We start from the raw sequence: 13,717 nt of genomic DNA, 5'->3' as shown, positions 1-13,717 counted from the left end.
TTTTTTTTCCTGGGCAAGTGTGAAATACAATAAGTCAACAGCAGAGATGCCTGCCTTCTAATGTGTGTCTCGGGATTGGCCTGCAAGGCTCGATACCCCCGTACTTAGCCTTGCAGATTTCATGTCACTTCTCCTGGTACTGAGCATGCCTGTCACTAGCAGCAGCATGCCAGCGGGGGCTGTCAGCTGCAGCTGTTTCCCAGCTGTTTACAGCACAGCTACATTGCTTCAGGCTGAACTTCTGTGTGTTGTCCAGCCACCTGGCCTGATTTCTTCCACCAACTTCTGTACATCAAATGATGATTGTCTAAGTTTCGATGATTCGGGGAATATCATAAAGTCCGATACTCTCATTAGGAGCTGAATTACAATGTTGTGTTCCCCAGAGGGGTGCTAGGCATTTCTCTTAGTCTAAACTTGTCCTAAGATTAGGTCATGCAGCCCAAGAGGCACACCTGGCCCCTAACTATGCATTCTGGGTTGATTTCAGAGCTTTCTGAACCACTGGATTCACTCTGGGGGCACTCCTGTTTAGTCATTTTCCTGTTCAAAGAGTTATATGTCTTTTTATTTTTAAAATGACCAGAGCCCTAAAATGTCACTCATCCTCATCCTCATCTATCAAAACCACCCCTTAGCAAATCTGATCATTCTTCGAAGCCCAGACCAATTCATTCCTGGTCTACAAAATCTTTCAATATTCTAGCCTATAGAGATTCATCTCTCTTATTCCTGGTTGCACATAGCACACATAATATTTTTCCTTTTTATTCCACAATTCAATCCATTTTATACATCGTTGATAGGTCAGATTTTCTGAAGCATAACTCCAATCATAGGCCTCCCAGCCCCCATACCCCACCATGGTAAGATATTTCCATCAGCTCTCAAGAGCTCACAAAACAAAGTCCAACATCCCGGGAAACTCCACCAATGGCCTCAGCTTATGCAGCTGGCCTACTGCTGCTCTTATCCAGCTAAACTTGAACTGTAGGATGTTCCTTAATGCTTTCCAATTTTCATAATTTAGCTTATGATAACACTTCCACCTAGAATATCTTTCCCCCTACTCCATGTAGATGAAAAGCTCAAATGGTGTTTTTCTATGAAGACTTCTCTTGTATGCTCACTGAAAATAATCTTTTCCACCAACCAATTCCCATTGCCACATATATGAATCTCTCTTAAGATGCTTGCCTTTTTATTTCTTTATAGGAATTATTTATGTTTAAGTAGTCTCAGCCTCCCTGCTGAACTACAAGTGCTATATTCCATTTATCTTTGTGCATAGTGTCTTGATTAGAACAGGAGATTAATAAACAATTCTTCCTTTGCTCAATCTTTTCCGCCAAATAGAGACAGCTGGGCCAAAATTTATGAGAATTTGAATATTTGTCCCAATGTTTGTAGTTCTGTGTCCTGGGGCAGCCACTTAGTCTCCATTTCTTCAAATGTAACACTGAAATAATAGCATCTTTCCTGTCTGCTCACTGGTTCATGGTGATGAGCTAATCAGATAATATGTTGATAGAGAGTCAAAAAACTGCAAAATGCTACACAGGCTTACATTCCCAAAAGTCAACATCTGAAATATGCTTGTGAAGTGCATACACTTTTATAAACTGCATCTTAAACTTTTAGGCACATAGGATCATTATAAAATTAGAGTTAACTCAGTGACATTTCATCTAGTACTTGTAAGGCCAGAGAAGCTTAGGAACTTTCTCTTTAATAGTGTCAGGGACACAACTATAACGGTGCCTACCTCTCAGTCTTATGCTATTTCCATTAAGCCATGTATAGTAGAACACTCAGAAATACTTGCTAAACCAATTAGATTCTGTGACATTTTGACTTATAGTTCAAAGGGCACTATAGATTGAGGTTCCCTTAGGGACTTACATGACTGAGAAAATAATATTGAATCAGTAGCTAAGAGCACGTGCTCTATGTCCTACCACACAATAACTGTCTTATTTTGAGCAAGGTCTCAAAACCTCTCTGAGCCCCTGCCAGAATGTAAACTCTTAGAGGGTGGGGAATTTGTGTCTATTTCGGTCACTGCTGTGTACCCAAACCTAGATCAGTGCCTGGCATATAATGTGTGTTTGATTTGTATTTGTTGAATGAATGAATGAATGAATCTCCATTTTCTTAAAAGGAAAATAGTAACAACCTCATAGAGCTGTACTACTGTCAATTAAATGAACGGAAGCATGTAACGCTCTTAACAGTGACTGGAATCCAGTAAGTGGAATCTAGTAAACTGGCTATTGTTACTCTCCTGAAAACAAATCTCTCATTGTTTCTTCCAGTTGGGGATGGGGAAAGGAGAGGTCTCCAAAAGAATGGGTTTTCTCTGATCCTGGTTACTAGGAACTGCAAGTCTAGACAGAATTAAAAAGCATATTGTGGCATATGTTAATTGTCCAGAGATGCGTCTACCAAACTAAGCATTATCACTGAAGATGAGAAACTGGAACAACTAGAGATGAAAAGAGATACAGAACAAAAACTAGAGAACAAAACACAAAACTAGAGAATAAAAAGGGCTCACTGATGCCATATACTAACATTATATGTCGATTTTTTCCAAAAACCAAAGAAACACCTCTCTTCTACCAAATACCTCAAAAATTAAATTGTAACCAAACATATAAATAAGGCAAAAGTAGGACATGTAGGTTATATTATTTTTATATTAAGGAGATATCTTATTAAATGCCACATTTATACTCACAGCTGAAGGCCACTTATGAAATCAAATGTACATGTTAACTCACTTTTTTCACAAATGTTCATACATAGAAGATTAAAACATAGTCAAGTAACTAGATCAAATGATAGCAACAATGTATCACACAGAGGGATAACCAATATCCAAATAATATAATAAAATCTAATTAACAATAATATAGACCTTGACATAATTTAATATGCCCTTGAGGATCCCAGAGGCATCTCAAGATTCTTCAGAGTCATAGAATCATCATTAAGAACTTCAGTTATAATTGTGTACTATTGATACTGGTTATCTGCTCTTTCTAGTTATTTGAATTCTGTATAATAGACATTTGTTACATAGGTACATAAAAGTAGGTATGTGGTTGGGGTGTATGTATATACATATAGCATAAATACAGTTTGAATACAGAATGTATAAATTTCCTTAATGCCTTGCTTTCCTTTTCTAGAACATTGCCTCCATTTTTCCATTAAAAAAAACCATAGCAGATTCTAAATAAAACATTTTTACCAGTTTATAAAAGGGCTTTAGGTTGTACTTAAAAATTTTTCCATTTAGCACATGGTTTGACTCATAAAAACTTGTGCTTTCATATTTTTAAAAGTTTATTTTAAAACAATGATGTTTTATCCTTTGCAGATCCATCCAAATAATGGTTAAAATGACAAAATAATGACAGAGCCATTCAAACATTAATGAATTCAATATTCATTTTTGACAGTATCCTGTTATCATTCAACAAGACTGCATCTTCTGGTGATTACCTGCCCATTATCCACTCACTGCATTGGTTTCTCCTATCTATATAAACATTCTAAACCTGAATTCTCCTATTTGATTAATCTTTTAGGTATAGATTTTAAATTAAGAGACAAGAGTCCCTTATGGAAAGGCTTGCATATTGAAGTATACTGAGATATATTCTCTTTTTTTTCAAAATAAAATTCCTACAACAAAAATACCTGATTTTAGTTCAGCCAGCTTTTTCCACAACTTATTCATGACAAATATAAACTTGATAGTTTAGAAAGTGTTCGGTCTTCCAGGAAGAAAGTATCTACGTTAAGACCACAATACTGCATCTTGAGTGAGCTTATAAAATTCAATAATTGCCTGTTTATACCACCTCCACCACCACCACCACCACCCACTTGCTACCAAAGCTACAAATCCTGGAATATTCCTGACTCCCCTTCCACCATCCCATAGCCAAACTCTTGCACCCATCTTGATAATAGAAGTCTCTCACCCAGCCAGTTCCTCTGCACACATAAGTCCTGCTGTTCTGGGGGGCCTTGCTGTTCCCTTCAATTGCTGGATTGTCTATCCTTTCCTACTGATGTAATAGCTGATCCCTACCCTGAAAGGCTTTCTCCTTAGGATCCCCACAACACTGTGCGGACCTTGTACTCAGCCCAGAAAAAGTGCTCTATAAGTGGTGGCTGTCCTGACTATATTATCTTGCCATATTTGATCAAGATTTAAATGTCTCTCTAGCCCCAGAGTGATTCAAGCTCCTTAAGGACAGACACCACATCTTGCTAGTTTAGTATCCTGCAGGTATAATACATGTTTTCTGGAACACAGTATATTCTTGACAAATGATTGTTGAATGAAAAGCCACAGAACACAAGTTAGAAAATCCATTTATGGCACTTAATAGTTATGTAGTTTTGCTACCTCTCTGAAACTCAATTTTCAAACTTCCCTTCAGTTTTTGCAAAGTCAGAGCAATAAGGTTGAGATTATGTATTGAAAACATAGAAAGCTTAACTGTATGCTTTGGTGAAGGGGTAAGAAGAGAACGGCATGAGGGCAGAGAAGAAAAGCCTTCATCGAAGCCCCTTTGGGTTGGTAAAATACCTTTTGGCTTAGGGCAGGTGAGTGGGGGAGGACTAGAAGATTCATTTGGCCCAAGTCTTACCTTTATCATATGACTCAAATTTTGACCTTTAACATTATCTCGAAAAGAATGTAAATACTTCATCATAGATACACTGATAATATTAAAAAGAGATATTCATCATTCAGCCTAAACACGTATATTAGGATACTGGTTCCCAAACTTTTTAATATAAAACTCAGTAAAAAATATATTTTACATCACAACCCAGCAAAAAATAATATTTATATTACCACATGCAATGCATTGTATATATGTGTTTAATTAAGTTTCTTAAAGTGTTGGTTGAAACCAGGACAGATGGAGGTGACGGTGAGGAGATGGGAATCGAGGAGAAAGTCAGTACAAATTACCAAGATCCTGTGGGCTGGAAGGGGGCGTAAAGATTTTCTATCAATTCACCTTGGCTGGAGGGAGAGAAGGTGAAGGAGTTTTTCACAACCTGGTTGCTCTGCTCATCACCCACTAATTGGTTTCATGATGTGACCCATGGATTGAAACCAATAACAAAGACCAAAAATTGTATAAGACAACACTGCCTATAATATATGTGCCAGAAATTAATGTTCTATGATGACTCCTATAATCATTTTGGGCAATGTGAAAGTAAGTATATTGTATTTTGGGTTAAAAGAATTAATGTTAAATGTAAATTTTAAAAATATACCACAATATTTGTGATACTATATTGGCTTTTTGCCATTTTTAATATACTATAGTGAAAAATGTTAAAAATAAATAAAAACAAACAAAAACTAAGTGGCCCAGCCTCTTGACCTCTGAAAGGTCCTTCTTATACCCAATGACTTTAAACAAAGAAACTAGGTTGCCTTCTGAAAGTTAAACTTGCACATTTGACATATCCACTGAAAAAAGGTAGGTCTCTGAGGCCCACAGAAGCAAAGGCTAGCTACAGCTAATTAACAATAAATAATGGCATATTTATAGAATAGAACAAGAAAAGTAGGGAGACACCAAGTCAGAGAGATCTATAAGCAGTACATGTGTGCACGTGCATGTGCACACACACACACACAAACGCACATGATATTTTCTTTATAGACAGACATGTTGCTGCAGGTTGGATTCTCTGGGAAGAAGATTCTGAAACAGAGTGGAACATACAGGAGGTCTGTCAGGAAGTGCCCTTGTGAGCAACACCTATAGAAGGGAAGGGAAGAAGTAGGATTGGGCAAAGTAATAAGTCAAGCTAGGATCCAGACCCAGCAACACTTGAGCAGATTCCATAGGGAACTCTAGAGCTGAATGGCCCATCAGGGTTGTTCTTCATTAGCCAGGCCTTTATATCTCTACCTCCATCAGTAACCAAATGTGGGCCAGCCTAGGAAGGATATGACTTTGGTTGCAACAGTTGCCTCTCTGTGGCTGATGCAAACCCTGAAGGGGCTGAGAGCTGAAAAATGTCTGCTGACAATACTCTCAACAACTAGGACATCAAGGTCCCTCTGAAAGGAAGAGTAGAGTGCGTTATCTCTGTGTCTATCACACTTGTAGTCCCAAGAAAGGGCTAGCCTGTGCTCTATGTACAGAAATTGCAGAGTCTTACATAAAATGAGCACTTAGAGGGCAGGATTATTGTATCCATGAGGAAGGGCTAGGATGTGCGGCTATAAAAAAAAAACACTCCAAAATCTCAGTAGCTTATAACAACAGACTTATTTCTAGCTCACATTTCAAATCTACTGCACATGGCCTGAGGCTCTGCTCTATGTTGTCTCCACTGCAGGACTCAGGCTTAAAGAGCAGCTGCCTCTGAAAGATTTCCAGTAGCCATGGCAAAAGAAAAAGGGGTGTGAGGAAGCAAGGACAGGTAGGCTCTTACAGCTTCAGCATGGAAAAGATCTGTTACTTCTCCTCATATTTCATTGGCCAGAGAAAGTCACCTAATCAAGCCTAACTTCAGTACAACTCAAAAACATAATCCTTTCTCAGGACGTGGAGGCAACATAGATTTTTGTGAACAGTAATACGATTTACCACAGTTAATTACATGTAAGTTCATGAAGTACAGAAATGATGTATGTTATCATTAAAAGTCTGTAATTGCAGAAAGGGAGGTAGTAGATTTGTGTGAGACCCTTAGGACAGTGGCATGGAAACTGTGGCTGGACACAGCAGGCCCTTGATACATTTCTATGAAATTGAATTGAATGGAGATTTTCATGTGGTTTTTCTTTGAATTTAATTCATTATAAAAGATAACCTAGGCAGCACATCCACTAAAATATATGGCATAATGATGCATGCTTTGAAGGATGTTTTTCTAATACTAAAACTTTTATGGTTATAAAAATTTTTTCACAGTTTAAGAAAAATAAATAATTCATGAATAAGAAAAGAACCTAAATAAGAAAACATATATAAGTAAATATAAATAAGAGAAAAAAAATATTTTAATGCATGTTGCTATGACAAAATACCATTGATCAGATGGCTTAAAAAACAGAAATTTATTTAATCACTGTTCTGAGACCAGAAGTTCTACCTAGATCAGGGAACCAGATCTAGTCGGACTCCCATGAGAGTTCTCTTCCTGGCTTACAGATAGCCTCTGTCTTGCTGTGTCCCCACATGGGTGTGTGTGTGTATGTTGAGAGAAAGAGAAAGAGGGGGAGGGAGAGAAGGATAGAATCTTCTTCTTACAGGGCCACAGTCCTACCAAATTAGGGTCTCACCTTTATGACCTCATTTAACCTTAATTGCCTCCTAAAGACCCCATCTCCAGATACAGTTGCATTGAGGGTTCAGGCTCCAACATGTAAATTTCGAGGAGACACAATTCAGTCCATAGCAAAAAGTGTAAACAAAATAAAAATAAATCATATCGCCCAAAGTTATTATATCAGGAGAGACTGATATAATATGAAAGTTGTGCTATGGTAACACATCTTAGTTACTTACGATAACAAAGGTTTAAATCTCTTTTAGGCTACTTGCCTGCAAAAAGCCACTCAGGGGCTTTGCTCCATGTTGCCTCACTCTGGAATCTAAAACTGATGACGTGGGAATTGTCTTTTTTTTAAAAGGTTTTTATTAAAATATAGCTAACATACAATATTGTATTAGTTTCAGGTGTACGCCATAGCTATTCAACATTTACATACTTAAAGAAGTAACCACTGTGATAAGTCCAGGAACCATGTGACACCATACAATGCTATCATAATATTATTGACTACATTCCCTGTGCTGTACACCACATGCTCATGACTTGTTTTATACCTAGAAATTTTAACCTCTTATTCCTCTTTACCTCCCTGCCCTTGTTTTGATTTTTTCAATTATAGTCGACATTCAATATTATTTTTTATTAGTTTAAGATGTACAGCATAGTGGTTAGACATTCATATAATTTACGAAGTGATCCCTTCCCTCCCATTAGTCTAGTACCCACCTGGCACTATAGTTATTACCATATTATTGACTATATTCTCTATGCTTTACTTTACATCCCCATGACTTTTGTCTTTCTTAATCCCTTAACCTTTTTCACCCCATTCCACAATCCCCCTTCTCATCTGGCAACCATTAGCTTGTTTTCTGCATTAATGAGTCTATTTTGAGGCAGGAATTGTCTTAAATGTTGCTGTCACCAAGACAGAGGGAAAGAGAGCTCTCAACAACTTCCAACAGGTAATGAAAAGCTTCAGCCAGGAAGTAACCACATTATTTCTACTTGTATCTTATTTGTCAAACTAGAACCAGAGCCCCACCACAGATAAAGGGCTAGGCAGGGAACTGTACATCACCGTAAACAGTATTCATGGTTACTGTTATAGGTCGAATTGTTTCCCCCCAAAATTCATATCAAAGTCCTAACCTCAGAATGTGACTTTTTTCAGAAATAAGGTAATCATATATATAATTAATTAAGATGAGGTCATACTGAAGTAGGGCAGACCCCTAATCCAATATGACTGTCCTCTTTATAAAAAAGGGAAATTTGAAAACAGACATGCATACCATGTAGTGAAGATGAAGGCAGAGATCAGTGATGCTTCTTAGCCAAGAAATGCTAAAGATTGCCAGCAAACCACCAGCAGCTAAGAGAGAAGCATGGAACAGATTAGATTCTTCCTCAAAGCCATCAGAAGGAACCAACCCTGCTGACACCTTGATCTCAGACTTAAAGCTCCCCGAAATGTAAGACAATACATTTCAATTATTTAAGTCACCCAGTTTTCAATGATTTGTTATAGCAGCCCTTGCAAACAAATACAGCTCTCATTGAATTCAGTCTCAGTGAACAGTAACACTGATTCACTGCAAAAAAATTTTTTTCAGTTACACTGTTAATTTATGGTGAATTACAGTGCTTATTTGCTCATACCTTTGCCCCCACTGGATATTATCTTATCTAGTCACAAAAGTTGAACTCTGATTAAATAGCCATGCCTTCACCATTAAGCCAAGCTTAAGAATGAGAGGACTCTGGATAAGTGCTCCCAGATAACTATGATCTGACCATTTTATTACCACAACCTCAAAATCATTTTCTATAGGTGATAGTTCTAAGGTGATCACATAATTACATGCCTTCTTTGAATGGCAATCAGACCCAGCTACTTAAAAGGAGTCCACTGGCCTTGCAGGGGCCACTCCAAGTTTCTGGGAATAAGAGGCCAACACTCTCTAAGGGAGAGAAATGAAGTCAGTGGAAGCAGTTGGTGTACTAAGGGTGAAGGAAAGGTGCTTTTACGCTATAAGGCCCCCAGTTGTTTCTGAGAAAATATCTTATTACCTACCTGTTCTGTGATTTGGATGCACTTCTTCCTCTAAGTTGAATTCAAATGCTGTATAGTAGAAAAGACCCTTCCCCTAGCTTACTCCTCAAGGTTCTTGCCCATGGCCTTACTATTCTGGATAGATTCTCCTATTTCTTACAGAGAAACATAAATTCGTATGATGGTTTGAAAACATCATTCTTAAGAATACACATACACACACATACACACACACACACACACACACACACACACACACACACACTTGTTCTTTCTAATCTTAAAAACTGTTCAAATGAATTAATATACATTATAAAATGGTGATGTGGAAATAGAGACATTGAGCTAAAGGAACAGATTGCCAATCAGCTATTATTTGCTGACACCTTGAATAATGGTGCCACACATGAATAATGGACCTTCAGTCTGGTTAGGGAGAGATTTTTTAAAAACATAGAGCCTAATATGCCTCTCTGTATGGCTGAGGTAGGCGCTCTCCTTGTCTACTCCTGCAGGAATTAACTCACTATATAATTGATGACTTCCTAATATATTTGCCTTCCTGCATTTAGACTATAAACTTCACCAGGACAGGGCTAAATCTGTCCTTCAACTTTTTAGCTTTAGCATTTGTCGCAGTACTTGACCTACGGTAGATGTTAAATAAGGGTTTGCAGAATAAATTCATGAGGTAAAAAATTGGTTGATAGAGAGGATAAATGTTAAAGAATTTGAAAGGCAAGGTGATTGTGAGGAGGCTGGAGCAGATAGGAAAAGTATCACAAAAGAGATGAAACTTGAGACTTTATCATAATGAATGGTATGAGAAAAGAAAGAAAAGTCATTGATCAAAGAGTTGAGGATGGTGATGTGGGGAAATGGAGCCATGTCTTAAATAACACTTGCAATAAATGATTCGTCTGCTAAAACAATGACTGAGAGTGTTGAGTATGTAAAGGTGTTGATGCCTTACCTAAAAGCAGTAAAGCAACTTGGCAATTCTCCAGCCAATTGCCGAAGACACGGCCAAGTGCACGATGCTTTTGTGGGAGAGGAGCCCTCAGATAGAAGGCAATTATTTATAGGCTTTCAGTAAATAGGATGAAAACAGGGGCTTGGCTTTGAGTTTCCATAGGAGGACCTCACCTTGGAAGATCTGCTCACACTTAAGCTGAGGGGCAGGGGAGAAAAAAAAAAGTGTGTTCTGTTGGCAAATTAAAGACAAAAACAGCCAGGATCTCAGAGCTGGGTCCTTTATTCTGCTACTTCGGCAAATCCCATAGCCTCTCCGTCTTAATGGTTACTATTACGATATTCCTGGAGATAATATTTCCTTCATTTATTCTCTAGCAATCAACAAACACTTGTGAAGTACCTCTAAGCCTTAGACAGAACTAAAACATTCTTTTAAAAACTACCTAATTTAAACCAGTTACCCAACTTGCAACATTTTAAAATATTTAACATTCTAATTTGTGTCATAATCCCAAGGGCTAACCAACAAAAGAGCATCCAGAAGAAAAAAATTACTGTAGAAATAGGCATTTTTTTGTGGAATAGAATAGTAAGGTCATTTATAAAATGGCTCATTAATAGTACAGTGGCTGGCACATCATTGGTAGTCAATAAAATATTTGTTGAATGAATAAATGTAGGCAGGGACCTTATCTTATTCGCAGCTGTATACCTAATCCTTAGATGAGTGCCTGCTACAAGGTATTTATATTTTGGTGGAATAACAAATAACTAATTACCTGTATTTATTTCTTCTGCAATCATTTACATTGTATTACATATAAACTTGATATGCAGATTCAATATTAAAACTTCAAGTGCTACTCAAGAGGCTGGGATTTGGTTCTAAGCTAGTGTAGCATAACTTTTCCACTAGAATGTAAACTCCATAAGACAGAACTTTGTCTAAGTTAGTTGCTTCTTAACGTTTTTAATAAAAATGCATTAAATGAAGAGTGCTAACTTTCAGCAGTCTATTCTAAAAAAAAAAAAAAACCCACAAGAAAAAGCCAAGTTCCTTTGCTATAGTAATAAGCATCTTTCATGTCATGATCTTCAGACATTTTAGCTCAGAATTTCCAGCCTGTGAGTAGATGGTACCATGCCTGACGTCCGTGCAACTGGGCCAGCACCTCTGATTAATTTTTAATCTAACTTTTATGAGTTTTCTCAGTGTTAACCACAATCTAAGTGGGGGTATATAAATTTAAAACAAACAAACAAAAAGATTGTCTTTCAGGAATGAAAAATAAATGTAATCTGAAATCAATATTTATGAAGTTGTGATTAATTGACTGATGACCAAATGATTACAAAACGTCTGTCTGAAACATCTACTCAAATTTATTAGCTTTGACGAAAAAAATTAAAAAACAATCTGAACTGGGTCAATGAAAGAATAATGCATTCCTAATCAATTTTTAATAGCACTTAAGATTTTATATTTTTTTAAACTTGCTTTTAAATAATTTATCATAAAAATGAATCTGATTTAAACAAGGGGTAAAAGGTGTTCCATAGCTATTTGATGGTTTTCTTAGGAAAGAAATTCAATTATGACTGATTTTATTACTGAATTATTTTATTAATAATAATACATCTTGCACTTACACGAAGGCATCGGGCCAACGATTTCAGGGTCCAAGAAAAATCTAGGATTTAGCTTCAACTCTACAATTATCTGATGGTTTACCTTATCTATGCCTCAATTCCATCATCTATAAAAGAAAAGACCTATGTAAAACCCCCTAAAATCCTTTCTAGTTCTAAAAGTTTATAATTCTAAGGATTTAAGAGGTTTAGCTCATCCCAGGTGCTACCTCTGATAGAACACCTCAGGTTACTAAGGAGTTCTGATAGAACTCCTAAGGCTACTAAGAAGTTGAGAAAGAAATGGAGCAGAAAGTTAATGAGCCATGTAATCTTCGTTTTCCTATTAAAGTAATGATAACATTATTTAACAGTTTTGGCCAAATAATGACTAAATGAACATGATTTGTTGAAGAAGGAAATGCCCGTCATAAAGCAGAGGGAAGACATAGTGTTCATGGCCTTAAACTCTCTGCATTATTAAAAGCAAACCCTGGGAGTTGGCCTGGAATCAATTTGGACCTAGAGAGAGTCCTAATCAGCTGGTCTTGCTAACAATATTATTTAGATATGTGTGTGTGTGTGTGTGTGTGTGTGTGTGTGTGTATTTATCTACAAAGCATTAGTGTATAAAGCAGGTATGCTATTGTATGATCCTATTTGTGCTTATGCACAGTAATATATGAATTAAAATATTTGTAAAGATATGCTCTAGAATGTATATAGTGATTACCACACAGGACAGAGAGGTGAGGCATAAACGCAGAGGAATTTCTGCTTATTACTCTATATATGTACAAATGGCTTAATTTTCTTAAGATGAGCCTTATTATTTTTATAATTAGCAAAAAAGCAATAGTCTTCCATTCTGAAGTGGAAAACAAGTAAAGACAATGTTTAAAACAGCCTGGGGTAATAATAAAGGTAGTTCATAGCTGAAGAAAATACTATGGTTTGTAGAACAGTCACTTAATACCAGATACTAGATAAATCAGATACAATTCCTGACCTCAAGAAACAGTCTGTTGTGGGGACGAACACATAAACAACCAACTATATAACCATGTGATCACAGAAGTAGATATATGGACAGAGCACTAAAACAGCACTGAGAAGCTATGACAATGATAGTAACTGTGAAGAGAGATGTTGGAAATAGTTTAGGTTTTAACATTCTACTTAAAATATAGGTTATGATTTTTAAAATTTATCTTTGTGACTGAGTATTAACACCAATCTCCAAAATGGTTAGCAAGAAATGAACTTGCTCCAGCAGCAATGGAAAAGTCTAAAATATATATATATTAGACATGCTTTTACCCTGCGCTGTTTCCAGGGATCAATGTGAGAGATGGAATATTCTCAGTCCTACATCCCACTCAGAGGGTGGGGATGACAGGCCCTAAAATACCACCTTAGGTATAAGCAAGATAAGAACAGGGAATGGGCAAGATGAGAATAGGGAAGAACATAGTAAGATGCGGAAACCTGAATGACACTAGGTAATGACCTGGAGCTTTCTCATTCTGAAGCCTGAGAGCTAAAGCCAGGAATGTGAAAGACGCATTAGCAAACACGTGAATTCTAGTTCTCATATAATATGACTTCAAACAGCCAGGAAATAGCCAAACCAGATGACTTTTATGCCAGACATTCTGAAAAAAGTGGCCATTTAACAATCAATATGACTTTTGCCCAGTTCTCTAATTCCAAGCATAT

Source organism: Pteropus vampyrus, unplaced genomic scaffold (assembly GCF_000151845.1).
Source record: "Pteropus vampyrus isolate Shadow unplaced genomic scaffold, Pvam_2.0 Scaffold21, whole genome shotgun sequence".
Lineage (NCBI taxonomy): Eukaryota > Metazoa > Chordata > Mammalia > Chiroptera > Pteropodidae > Pteropus > Pteropus vampyrus.
Note: the sequence above shows the minus strand (reverse complement) of the source record.